Source organism: Sorghum bicolor, chromosome 10 (assembly GCF_000003195.3).
Source record: "Sorghum bicolor cultivar BTx623 chromosome 10, Sorghum_bicolor_NCBIv3, whole genome shotgun sequence".
In the NCBI taxonomy this organism is placed as follows: Eukaryota; Viridiplantae; Streptophyta; class Magnoliopsida; order Poales; family Poaceae; genus Sorghum; species Sorghum bicolor.
Genome location: NC_012879.2, coordinates 18,659,082 through 18,672,328, shown reverse-complemented (window position 1 = coordinate 18,672,328; position 13,247 = coordinate 18,659,082). Strand labels below are relative to the sequence as shown.

Here is a 13,247-nt window from a genome sequence, read left to right as displayed (position 1 = left end):
GTGGAGTGATCTAGTGAGAAATATTTCCTCAAACACCTCTACCATCTGTTTCTCTGATCCGGATGAATTGCCCGACATGTTCAACTACACAGTACCACAAACCGTCTAGTGAGTGCATCTGCATGGTGCCACAGACTAACTTAGGGAGACCAGCATTTGTCCGGAGGTCACCTGAACCATTTACGAAGACAGTCTCTAGGCCTTCGATAATCAAAGAGGTTGTCTCCTAAAATTGTTTTGGATCATGTATAGGGCACATGCATGATCAATATAATATTGTTTTACCATATCTGTCAAATTCTATAACAGCACATTATGGTGTCCACTACTGTGAGTTGTTGGCTCAATTTACCTTGTCTGTCAAATGGTAGGTTATTATATATACATGTTGAACCTCATGTCTCATTTTGCTGCCAATTCCAGTAACTCAGATCAAAACTATGCACACATTCAGCCATCCAAAGTCATGGTAATATTATGATGATTTAATATTTAATGTTGGTCTACAGAAAACATACGACATATATTTATAGCTAGATAATCAAAATAAAAGAAAAAATAGGAAAAAAAAAAGCATGCCACATTGTAAGTACTTAATCTCCTTTTATATATAGTGTGCCAGCTGGGTACCCAATAGCCGCAGCGCACATCTCTTTCTAGTCCTAGTTATAATTGGGAGAGATGTCTTTCTCCCTCCCCTGAAACTGAATACCCTTGTACATCATCGAAAATAATGCAAAGAAAATAAAGTCTATGACCGAGAGCACAGCGAGAAGAAGGAAGAACCGTTCAAGGTGGCCATAATTAAGATTTTTTGTGATCCACCCATTCTTGTTTTGCCGATTGGTGATGCTAGTGACTGCACTGACCATCAGCATGCTGGCATAGTTTCCGAGTGATATGGAAGCCATGCATAGAGAGCTCCCAAAACACTTCATGCTGTCCGGGGTCTGCTCATTGAAGAAATCCAGTTGCCCTATGTACATGAAGACTTCTGAAGCCCCAATGAGCATATATTGTGGAGCCTGCCAAAGGACACTCATGGGGCTCGGTTGGTCCTTTGCCAGAACACGACGCAGTCGGTAGACCTCAACAATTGCTGCAGCAAGCATGCCAACTAGCGCGATGACCAGACCAGTCCCCATGCGCTGGAGCTCAGTGATCCCAGCAGGGTTCTTTGTGAACCATGTCGCCATGGGCACAAAGAAGAAGTTGTAGGCAAAGACAGAGAGGATCACGCTGGCGATGTCAAACATAGACATGCTTGCTGCAGGCATATAGAAGTTGCCAAAGAGGTTGGTGTCCATGGCTGTGCCTTGCTCCACGAATGTGGACGCCATCTGTGTGAACTCAACCGAGAAGATGATGGTGCACATCCATATGGGAATTAAGCTCAAGATGCACTTCACCTCCTCCACTTGCGTCACAGTGCACAACCTCCACGGGTTCTTGGCTTTACCAGCGTGGTAGTCCTCCTCGGTAACTATCGCCGCCTTATCAAGACACCTACAAATAATCCCATGTACATACATGTATATATGAACATGCTAGACATATGTTGACATTGTTCAACCGTGCAACACTAAATATTTATTATTGCAAAGCTTAATTGTATATAGTTCACATATACATACCTGAGTTGATCGCTGTGAAGGAGTTTGCGGATGCCCTGAGTCTCTGAATCCTCACCCTCAACCTCATGGAGGACCTCGCCAGGTGGTGGCTGCAAGTGCCGCTTGCAGAATGCAGCGACGAACACCTGCGCCATGCGTGTGAGCGGGTTGCCAGATTGTTTGCAGTGGCGGTAGTACGGCGTGCCAAGGAGAAAGAGCAGAAGCCCGAGGGCAACAGCGACAGCGGAGACCCCGAAGCCCATGACCCACATGCCCTTGTCCTCGTAGAACGCCAAGAAGGAGTCGGAGAAGAGGGAGCCGATGTTGAGCGCCAGGTAGAAGTAGCTGAAGAAGGAGAGCTTGGAGCGTCGCTCCATATAGTGTCTGAGTCATCAAACTGGTCCGCGCCAAACGTGGCAACTGATGGCTGATACCCTCCGATCCCAAATGCAGTCGTGAATGTTGAGATATAGAACATCACAACGCCGAGCTGCGACGGCGGCTGGCATGGCCTATGCTGTTGGTTGTCACCACACCTAGAGGGCTCCACCAGCAAGAATAATGAGGAAAACGATAGCAGTACCAGCCCCTACATGACACACAGGACAGAGTTATTATTATAAGTGTTCACTAAGTGTTAATCAGTGCAAGTAGAATATATGAGTGTACATGCTTATGCACTCAATAGCTAGTGAGTAAGTCCTTACGATGAGAAAGATGATCTGAAACATGACGCAGGTGCGGTAACGGCCCATGTAGGAGTCGCTGAGGAATGCACCAAACAGAGAGAAGATGTAGACCGTGCCGGTCCACATACTGATGAAGCTGGCAGCTGTGGCATTCTCTTGATGGAGCACCCTTCGCATGAAAACAACCAGGTCCACGGCCACCCCATAGAATGCGAAATTCATAAGCGCGTAGCTCACTGAATCAAAAAGAAACAAACCAGTTCCTTTGTTAATGTAACAAAGTTTGGTTGCCTATACTAAGAATATAAAATTTCATGTTCTTTTTGGGACAGCTGGAGCAAGAATACTCTCTTTCCTTATATATGCTTTACTACATGTAACAAAGGGGATTCATTTCGAAAAAAAATTCGGCCCCAACCGAAATGGACGAAATTCGGGAAAATTCGGTCCAATTTCGGGCTGAATTCAGTGAATTTTCGGAAATTGAATCGCAAAATTCGTTTCAGACCTAATCGAATTGGACGAAATTCGCTGAAACTCGGAGTATTTCTGTCGAATCCCAGATCACATATAGTAATAAGCATATGTTTATTATTTTCATGTGATTCAAACTAGCAAAAGATAGCAGGACTTGGCATGCTGTAGCTGTTCAGAGAAAACTAAGGTAATGCAAGAACAAGGCTGAATAAGGTTTACCAAGCAGTATGGCGGCGGTTTTCCTTCCCCCTGTGGTGGCTCTAACTGCACGGTTTCCCCTGAAGTCAACAGTTCCATCTTCTGTGTATACTGACGGTGTTGTGTTCTTAGTCTCACTCAACGCAGGACTTGAGCTGGAGAATTCCCCTTGCAGACGCTTTAAACATAATTCGGGAAGTCAGGGAGACACAATATGTTACTTGTAAAAATATACGAAGTAATGTTTCAATAATGGTTTGAAGGCTATATATATTGCATCTAAAGTTCGTTCTTAGAACTGTTCTGCAAAGTTCTAGTGTCCTCAGTCTGTGCAGTTATGTGTAGTAAGATATGAACGTAAACAAACAAAAGTAGAACATCATGAAGGAAACAATGTGTGTGTTCACTTTCTCAAAGAAAAGCATTAGTAGATCTCGGTTAAAACTTCTAAAAATATGAAAACACAGAAGACCAGAATATTCCTAATATATGCATTCATTTGTATTCTTTCCTACAATTGCTCCATCAACTTGACGCTCTACTCTGGTATGGAAAAGAACATCTTTAGTTCATCCATTGCAAATAGTCCTTTCTCATGCTGCCATTAACGGGATGATAATTTACTCGGACCAATTCACCACCTGAACCCACATATGGATTGGATAGGGCTCTTATTTTAACTGAATGGGAGTTTAAGTATTCTTTAGTCTCGCTACAGGCCTTGGATAGGGGGGGTGTCGGACCATACACCCCTACTCTTAGATACGGGAAGACTGGCCTTTAAGGGGAATGGAAAACAGATCAAACTTGAATTAAGTTGGTTCACCCATGAGGATTTCAATGAACGAGTTACTGAAATCTGGAATAGGCCAGTGATAGGTACGAGGGAATTCAGTCCAACGTTGGAACAATAAGTGTAGTGACTTGCGAAGAGACTTACTTGGATGAGCTTCCCATATTAGTGGAGTTTATAAGCAAAGAAAGGTCAGACTTCAATCAATAATTAATGACCTAGACATTGTTGTGGAGGTCAAGGATTTGACTAAGCCTGAACAAGAAATTTTGCTCAATCTCGAGATCAACTGACCAAATTACTTAGAGAAGAACAAATCAAGTACTATCAGAGGGCAAAGGTAAAAGATATCCTTTTGGGAGATATATCACTAGATACTTTCAAATGATCGCCAGTGATAAAGATCGGGAATTTTTTCCCTTGATCATGGAAATGGTATTGTTGAGGATCAGGCAGCCTATATCACTAGGTTTTATAAGGAACTTTTTGGAGAATCTGAGGTTAGTTCCTTTACTCTAGAGGGGGACAGGATCTTCGATATTCCCAAGGTTACACAGGTGACAACGATGTTCTAACCGCACTCTTCACCGAGCAAGAAGAGATTTTTGATGTGGAACATAATAAAGCTCTTGGCCCAGATAGTTTTCCAGCTAAATTTTATCAAAAATTCTAGAATACCAGCAAAGGGAATATAAAGCAAATGTTCCATGACTTATATGCAGGGGATTTACCGCTTTTTAGTTTTAACTTTGGGGTAATTAACCTTATCCCAAAAGTCCAAGAAGTGAAATTCATTCAACAATATTGGCCGATCTGCCTGCTAAGTACCAGCTTCAAACTTTTCACAAAAGTTGTAGCCATTAGGCTAAATTCAGTGATAGACCGTGTTATTTGTTCAACTCATACAGTGTATACGTGAGGATGAAACATTTTAGAGGGTGTTGTCATCTTGGATGAGACCGTTCATGAGTTACATCGAAAGACACAGAGTGGAGTAGACCTCAATATGATTTTGAAAAGGCGTATGATAAAGTCGACCCTTTCTCTTTTGAGCACTACGAATGAAAAGGATTTACTCCCAAGTGGATAAATTGGGTTAAAACTTTCATTTCGAGTGGGAGTGTAGCAATTAATGTTGATGACGATATCTGGCATTTCTCTCAAACTAAGAAAGGCCTTCGACAGGGCAATCCTTTGTCACCTTTGCTTTTTTAACATTGTAGTAGATATGCTAGCTATTCTTATGAATAGGGCCTAAGTGGATGGGCAGATTAGTGGAGTAGTGCCTCATCTCATTGATGGTGGATTATCTATTCTATGATACGTTGATGATACAATTATTTTTATGGATCATGACCTTGAGAAAGCCCAAAATATGCAGTTGCTGCTAAGTGCTTTTGAGCAAGTATCACGTTTAAAAATCAATTTTCATAAGAGTGAATTATTTTGTTTCAGAATTACCCAAGACCATCTCGATCAATGCGTCAAACAGTTTGGCCGTAAGTCTGGTGATTTTCCAATTCGGTATTTGGGAATCCTATACATTTTAGGAAGCTTAGAAATGCTAAATGGAAGAAGGTTGAGGAACACTTTGAGGGGCGACTGGGTAGTTGGAACGGAAAATATTTTTCAATTAGGGGACGCTTAACACTGATAAATTTAGTGCTTAGTAGCCTACCCATGTACATGGTGTCCTTCTTTGCCTTGCCAAAAGGAGTTCAAAAGAAATTGGATTATTTCTGATCTAGATTATACTGGCAAGGAGATGAGCAAAAACATATCGTTTAGCTAAATGGAGCATATTATGCGAGCCCAAAGACCAAGGAGGTCTTGGAATTCATGACCTACATATTAAAAATAATACACTACTTAGTAAATGGTTGTTCAAGTTATTTACCACAGAGGGGACTTGGCAGCAATTACTCCACAACAAATATTTAGGCTTGAAACCATCATTACAAGTGAAATGGAGAAATGGTGATTCACATTTCTAATCTAGTTTTATGGAGGTGAAGCGAGACTTTTTTCGCTTTGGATCCTTCGTTGTAAAGGACAAAACACAAGTACATTTTTGGGAAGAAAAAGGGCTAGGGAATTCATCTTTACAGGAACATTACCTATGTCTTTACAGCATTTGCTAGACCTAAATGCATTACCACGTAGGTTCTTTCTTGTCCTTTACCAAACGTATCATGGTGAAGAGACCTCATTGGTCGCAAATTAGTAGTGTGGAATAACTGTTCAAGTTACTTACCACAGAGAGGACATGGCAGCAATTATTCTGTAATAAACATTTAGGCTCGAAACCATTAATACAAGTGGAACGGGAAAATTGGTGATTCGTATTTCTGGTCTAGTCTTCTGAAGGTGAAGCGACACTTTTTCCGCTTTGGATCCTTCAATATAAAGGACGAAATACAAGTACATTTTTGAGAAGACAAATTGCTAGGGAATTTGTCTTTACACGAACATTACCTATGTGTTTACAGCATTGGTAGACCTAAACATGTTACCACAGAAGTTGTTTCTGATCCTCCACCAAACCTATCATGGCGAAGAGACCTCCTTGGTCCCAAATTAGTAGTGTGGAACTATATTGTTGCCCTATATCGCTAATATAGAGTTGGCCCGTGAACAAAATGAGTTTCACTAAAATTTAAATCCAAATGGAAAATTCTTGGTGAAGTCACATTATGAGGCTTTATTTCATATTGATTTCACAAACATTAACAAACTCATTTGGAAAGTGAAAGCCCCACTTAAAATATTTTTTTCCTGTGGTACCTACAACGAGGAGTTATATAAGAAAGGATAACCTAGTAAAGCATAATTGGTAAGGTAGCAAAACTTGTTGCTTTTATCACAAAGAAGAGACAATTAAGCACTTGTTTTTTGACTGCCGATTTGCTTGTTCAATTTAGCCTTTTATTCGTGTTGGGATAGGTCTTTTAAAACCCCATAGTATAGCTCATATGCTCAATGGCTGGATGGAGAGGTGTCAACGAAAATGTCAACAACGAGGAGTTATATAAGAAAGGATAACCTAGTAAAGCATAATTGGCAAGGTAGCAAAACTTGTTGCTTTTATCACAAAGAAGAGACAATTAAGCACTTGTTTTTTGACTGCCGATTTGCTTGTTCAATTTAGCCTTTTATTCATGTTGGGATAGGTCTTTTAAAACCCCATAGTATAGCTCATATGCTCAATGGCTGGATGGAGAGGTGTCAACGAAAATGTCAAGCTTTTACTCCTGCTAGACTTGTTGATCTATTTGTCCGAGCAGTAATGATATTATTTTTGAAAAGAAAAAATTTGCTTCCCTTGTGCAGGTTATCTATTTGGTTACCCACTAGTTATGTACTTGGGCTATCCTACAAAAGCTGGATTTAGTATCACAACAGTTGATGCAAGTGGCCAAGGATTTTTCTCCTAGGCACATGGGTGGTGGTCCAGTTTACGAATTGATAGTCACTAGATTGTGCGAGGCTTCTTTTCTTTCTTTGGTGATGTGCCTCTTGTTAGGCAGAGGCTGCAAGTTGCCCTCTTTAGCTTTGTATCAACTCAATGTATTCCTTCTAAGGTTTTAATAAAAGCTTCCTTTATAAAAAAACAGTAGAGCACATAAACAAATCAACTATGGCCCATTTTTCAGGCAAGTGTCATTGACCTAGCACGTGCAACAATCATTAGTTAGTGAACACAACAGCCAACATCGGCTATACAAGATCATCGTGGAGCTATGGCTAGATAACAGTGTTTGCTTATTGGCGACGTGAGCCTGTGTGTGCTAGTTGGCTAGCATAGAGCCACATGGCTATGAGAAGTCATATTCTAAGAATTGGAATAGAGCCACATGGCTATGAGACATTGCTACATTATTTTCTTATCAATCTATGTGTTCATATATGAACACAGCACCATTACGGTACCATAGATCCTTCTCTATTCCTCGGATCCACTAATGTCTCTTGCTAGTAAACTAGACCAGGTAGAGATGAGGGAGGTGGTCCCGAGGCAATTGTTGTACTCCTCTTTTACAATCTCCTCTCCTCATTTTCCTTAATTAAGCTACATTACTACTACAGAAATGAATTGTAGCAATGCCTCAATTTTCAATAGGGATGGATCACTCACCAAAGTTAATGGGTCAAGTTGTAGAGATTGTTGAGATTTCTAGCCACCTCTATAAATTAGATTTGTAGGGATGGCTTGGGAACTGCCCCTAAAAGTCCATTATTTGTAGAGACAGTTGGGTAGGGGTGGCTGGTTGAGCCACCTCTACAAAGGCTCTTTAGCTAGCCTACAATGGCCAGATGTAGTAGCGGGCTAATGGTGGCTTGCTCTAGACAATGGCGGTCTAGAGGCTAAATCTAGTGGAATGCCTCCTCGATCTAATCTTAGCAGTGCCCCTAGTTCTCTCTATTGTCAGATGAGTTGGCCAGCCCAATCTACAAGTTGGGCTCATGGGTGTAGCTACCTTATAGTGTTGAAATGTGTTATCAATGGACATGGAATTCAAGGCCCTAACTTGATCCAGTTCTTGTGGCAACTGCTTCTTTGTCCATGTGGGGGGTGACGTCCATAGTGTCATTGTGGCTAGCTGCTATAGGTGTATCACTGCAGCTTTGAATGGCAATGAGAAAAATGCTAAGGTATATGGCGATGCCTGTGCTCATCATGGGGATGATGCCCCTATGACAGTATTTGCACCTCTTAGGGTTCTCCCTACAATCCTAGAGGCTTGAGTCACCTTGAATTAATTCATGAAATCTCTTACTTTGGTGAAGCATACATTGGGCATAGACCAATCAGCTAGCTCATGACAAGGTCATCATGGGAGTCATATTATGATGTTTTGCATGTAGTGGAGATCATGACAAAATGTTGTTAGTGAACACTGTATAGTAAGGCAATGTTGGCCTAGAAGGAAGAGGAAGTAACACAAAGGGGCTTTGTGTTGGTGCTAATTGCTGGGTATTGAGTCTTCAACTCTGGGGAGGAATCCCTAGGTTTTGCCTTAGAACCTACCAATGACCTTGCTCTAGGTATTGTAAACCTACAGTATTGTCTTTCTTGGAGGCAACGATGGTGTGTGTGCATGTTGTGTCCTTCTTGGAGGCATTTTTTTGCATAACCTCTCTTGGCCAAAGTGTTTCTATGGTAGCACAACAGACTGAAGATTAAGTCATGTGTTATAAATTGTTGTGATTTAATATATATATATATATATATATATATATAAACTTTCCTTTTGTATATTGCATCTTGTGTGCATCTTAGTATGTAGGTGCTTGAATGGATGATGCCTCATATCGAGAACATGTATAAATGGCTGCATAAAATTTTTCATTTGAAGGTGAGAGTCCCCTATTTTGTACTGTTGTTATCATGTTTTGATGGATGGCAAAACGATTGAAAGAAGAAGTCGATTAGACTAGTCTTTCATGTATACCTTATTATAGATCATTTCATGTAAGTTGTCCTTCTTTTCTATTGGCCTATATTTTTCTTGATAAACATTGTTAATGTTATATTGACGTACTTTTGACTGTCTTTGTGAAAATATAAAGCTTATTTCATCATTCTCCACCCATCACCTTCATTTCTTTTGTTGGTGTTAGCTAGGAGACAGAGAATTTTAGCAACAACAAGTATACTACGTATCCACCTTGCTACTATATAGAGAAGCTAGTCTCTAGATAAAACCTAAGACGAAGGTGTGAGAGGAGCCAACACCCAAATCTTTAGTCTAGCAGACCCAACACCTGATTCAAGATAAGATTTTTGATGTGATGTATTTCTTTCCCTATGTATCACATGATCCAAAATCTACATGTTCTTAGGCTCCCACATGGAACGAATCCACATACATATGCACTTCTCTTATACTTATGTTATTGCTTCACATAAAAGGGTCCATCCTAACATGCTAAGCTTGGAATGTCAAGAACCATAAACTAGCCTAAACCTATTTTGCAATCTAGATGGTCCAATACAACAAAACACGAAATATGGGCCATAGCAAGAAAAACATAAAATAACAATTGGTCATGGTATTACATTCTCTCGCCATTTCCCTTGGTAGATCACTGCACTCACTCCTACACTGCGGGTAGCTTAGAATATCATCTATAATCTAGTCCAAAATATGATTATAGCCCAACTTCCACGTGGAATGAGGAGCATGTATATTTTTAGCAACTCTCTTGCAATTACATCTTATACTCATTTAAAGGTTAATTTGGATGTGCTACAATAAATATTATGTTAGTCCAAACATATTTAAACATCCAAGGTAGGAGTACTTCTAGCATAACACAAAGCATGGACCATTGTAATCTTTTAATTTGCCAACCAACTCTGATCCAAGAAATATTTTTCACATGAGCCTCGAATTATTCATACTAGCCTTTAATCAGAAGAAGATAGTTTGTCCTAGGGTCTAGTGAATGTTTTCCCACATTATATTATTTGAGAGACAGAGGTCTTAAGGATCATGAAAAGGTCCTCAAGACTAAATGCATCGAAGAATTTCACTCAACTACACTTGAAGGTGGCTTGAAGGTGAACTCATGAGTCTCGACCCGCTTTGCACAATGGAAAATATCCACATCTTCGTGAAGAAAGAAATAGATGGCAATAGAGAGTTTTTCTATTCATGGATTTTTTTAAGGAAATACACTATCCCTATAGGTGTTGTTTACATGCTAATTGGGTTTTAGAGTCTTTAGATGGAACTCCTAGTCATTTTTATTTTTCTTGAAGAAAATGTTGATCCTTAATGAGTGGCAATTTATAATTATTTAGTGTGATTATATTAGAATAGAACCTTTGTCTTAGACAAAGGAAGTATAACATCACTGGAACCTCAATAAGTATTTACTTGACACATGTATGTGAGGACAAAGCTTCTCTGTATGGATCCCTTGAATTGTAATTGTGCATGAAGACCTAACTTTCCTTGATAGATCCCTTAATCACAATTGTACAAGGCGATATAACTTTTCTAGATGGACTCATCAATTAATTTCGAATTGCTTTATCTAGTTTTTTTCCATGAATGATGCAGGAGAGCTACATGCCATTTCATTAAGATAAAATCAAAGTACAATGAGTCCGGACCAACCCGAGTAATAAACCCACACACTTGCACCACAAGAGCTTATAGATGTGTCACAAAACATACAAGACCATGACCGAACAAAATCCTCGCCTAGATAGCAGTGGTCAACAACCTAGCAAGAAGTTCTTGTAGCTTAGAAGCTCCAGCCATGCCCTAGAAACTGCGCTCATCCAACACATTCCAAAGCATATCAAAAGTGCAAGGTCAAGCATTATCAAAAACACAAGAGTTTCTATGCTTCAAAACTTCCCATGATACCAAAATGATCAAGGAGTTATGGCATTTTACCATCTCCTTTGGCATAGAACTTATAGCTTTTCCCCACCACCTAGAGAAACAAACCTCTGAAACTGACGGTTCTAGGGAGGATAGATTTGACAACTGATAGATCAAGTACCAAATGTGCCTATTAAAAGCACACTTAATCAAAAGGTGTTAAATGGTTTCCTGTTCTTGATCACAAAAGGACAAACATCCGAGTGAGGCAGCCCTCTCGTGGCAATTTGGTCAGTAGTCCAACACCTGTTGTTGATTGCTAACCAAATGAAGAACTTGCATGAAGAGGAGCCTAGCTTTTATAAATCCTTTTCCAAGAATAAAACATTATGGTTCCAACCGAGAAGGCGGCATAGGCAAATTTAATCCTATAAACTCTAGATTGAGTTAATTTCCATCTCCCTTTATCAAGCACATCTTGATATAGAGCCACACCCTCCATCTGATCCCAAATATAAAGGTAGTATTCAACCAGCAGCTAGAGAGAAAGCGCCCCTTTGATATCATTCACCCAATACCAATTTAGAAGGGCTTGAGACATCGACTGTCCATTGATCATTCTCCTAGGAATGTCCTTGATCATATTAGGTGCTAGCTCTGAAATGGTGTGGCCATTTAACCATATGTCCTTCCAAAGATTAATAGTTTCACCACTTCCCATAATCAAATCCACTACCACATTGAACAAAGAATGAACATTCTTGGGTACCTGACTTTGGAGCCCCACCTAAAGTCTAGTCGAGTCCGTATTCTATGCAAACAACTAGCAAATTTGCAATGCCTAGCCAAATGTTTCCAAATTAAGAATCCCCTGTATTTTGAGCACACAACTAGCAAATAAGAATGTCATCTCCTTATAAGGTTTTCTTTCTAATTGTATATAGTTTCTCAATAGTATGTATCTAGACATCTAGACTGCATAGCAAAATCTAGTAATAGGAGATCACATTCTAATTCATAATTAAGTTGCTTATGACTTAGTTAAAATACACAAAATAATATTTGTAAAGGAACTAAATTTTTAGTGATCCAAATGTAGAAATAAGGAAGATGGATTATTGTAGCATGTACCAATTTTAATATAGTATGTTTTGGGTGACAAAGTAAAGGTGCCTATCAAAACCTTGATTGTTAGTTACCTAGTGTGTGTGTGTGAGAGAGAGAGAGAGAGAACAGTCATCGTTGGAACTACCTTATATCTATGTATTGTTTGATTTTTCTATGTTTTTAATGGACATATTATAATACAGCTTATGTCACATGCCCAACACGGGTTGTGACCATCAATGGCGAGAGTAGGACAGAAGAGGCCCTCAAGGGGGCGATGCAGCCAGCACCGCTGCTTCCATTCCTTCCACATTGTCTACAATTTCCATATCTAGTTCTAGTTGTTTTAGAAATAGTTTGGTAAAAGATATGGTTGAGAGAATGATTGATGGAAATGAGAATTCGTGTTCGATAAGTATCTCCTCATTTTGCTTGTCAGCCAAGTCCTATAGGGACTATAAATAATAAGGGACATGTAACTGCATCAATCAAGTAATAGAATAGAGAAAGCTCTTTCTCCTTCTCTCGTCTTCCTTAATGTGCACCACCGGCTCCTCCTTTTGCCTTAGCCGCATGGCACCGTCACCCTCTCTCCCATGCCGTCACCTCCCAACCTACCCCGCTGCCCCCAAGCACGCCACTGACCACCCCCTGTGCCATGACCCTAACATTTAGTATCCAAAGAACGGTTCAATCCCCACACTACTGCCATGCCCGATGCCATAGAGACCTGATAGTTCTTCAGTGACTTCTACATGGACGTCAACACCAAGTTTGACGACATCTACAAGAAGCTCGCTGACATCAACACTCACCTCTCCAACTTTGCGGAGGACCTCTCAGTACTCGATGCTGCCATAGAGCTCACAAGCGAGAAGGAGATCCTCGCTACTAGGCTAAAGATAGCTACAAGGACCACCATGGAGAACGCTGGTCATGGAGGTCACATCCAAAGTGGAGGCAAAGCTCTTCTACAAAGAGGGTCCTAGGTAGAACATAGAACGACTTCACACAGATGACGTGGAGATGG

The 13,247-nt window shown here is 40.3% G+C and overlaps 1 pseudogene; it reads right to left on the bottom strand.

Moving 5' to 3' along the window:
- Nucleotides 663-12,877, bottom strand: LOC8078265 (annotated as a pseudogene).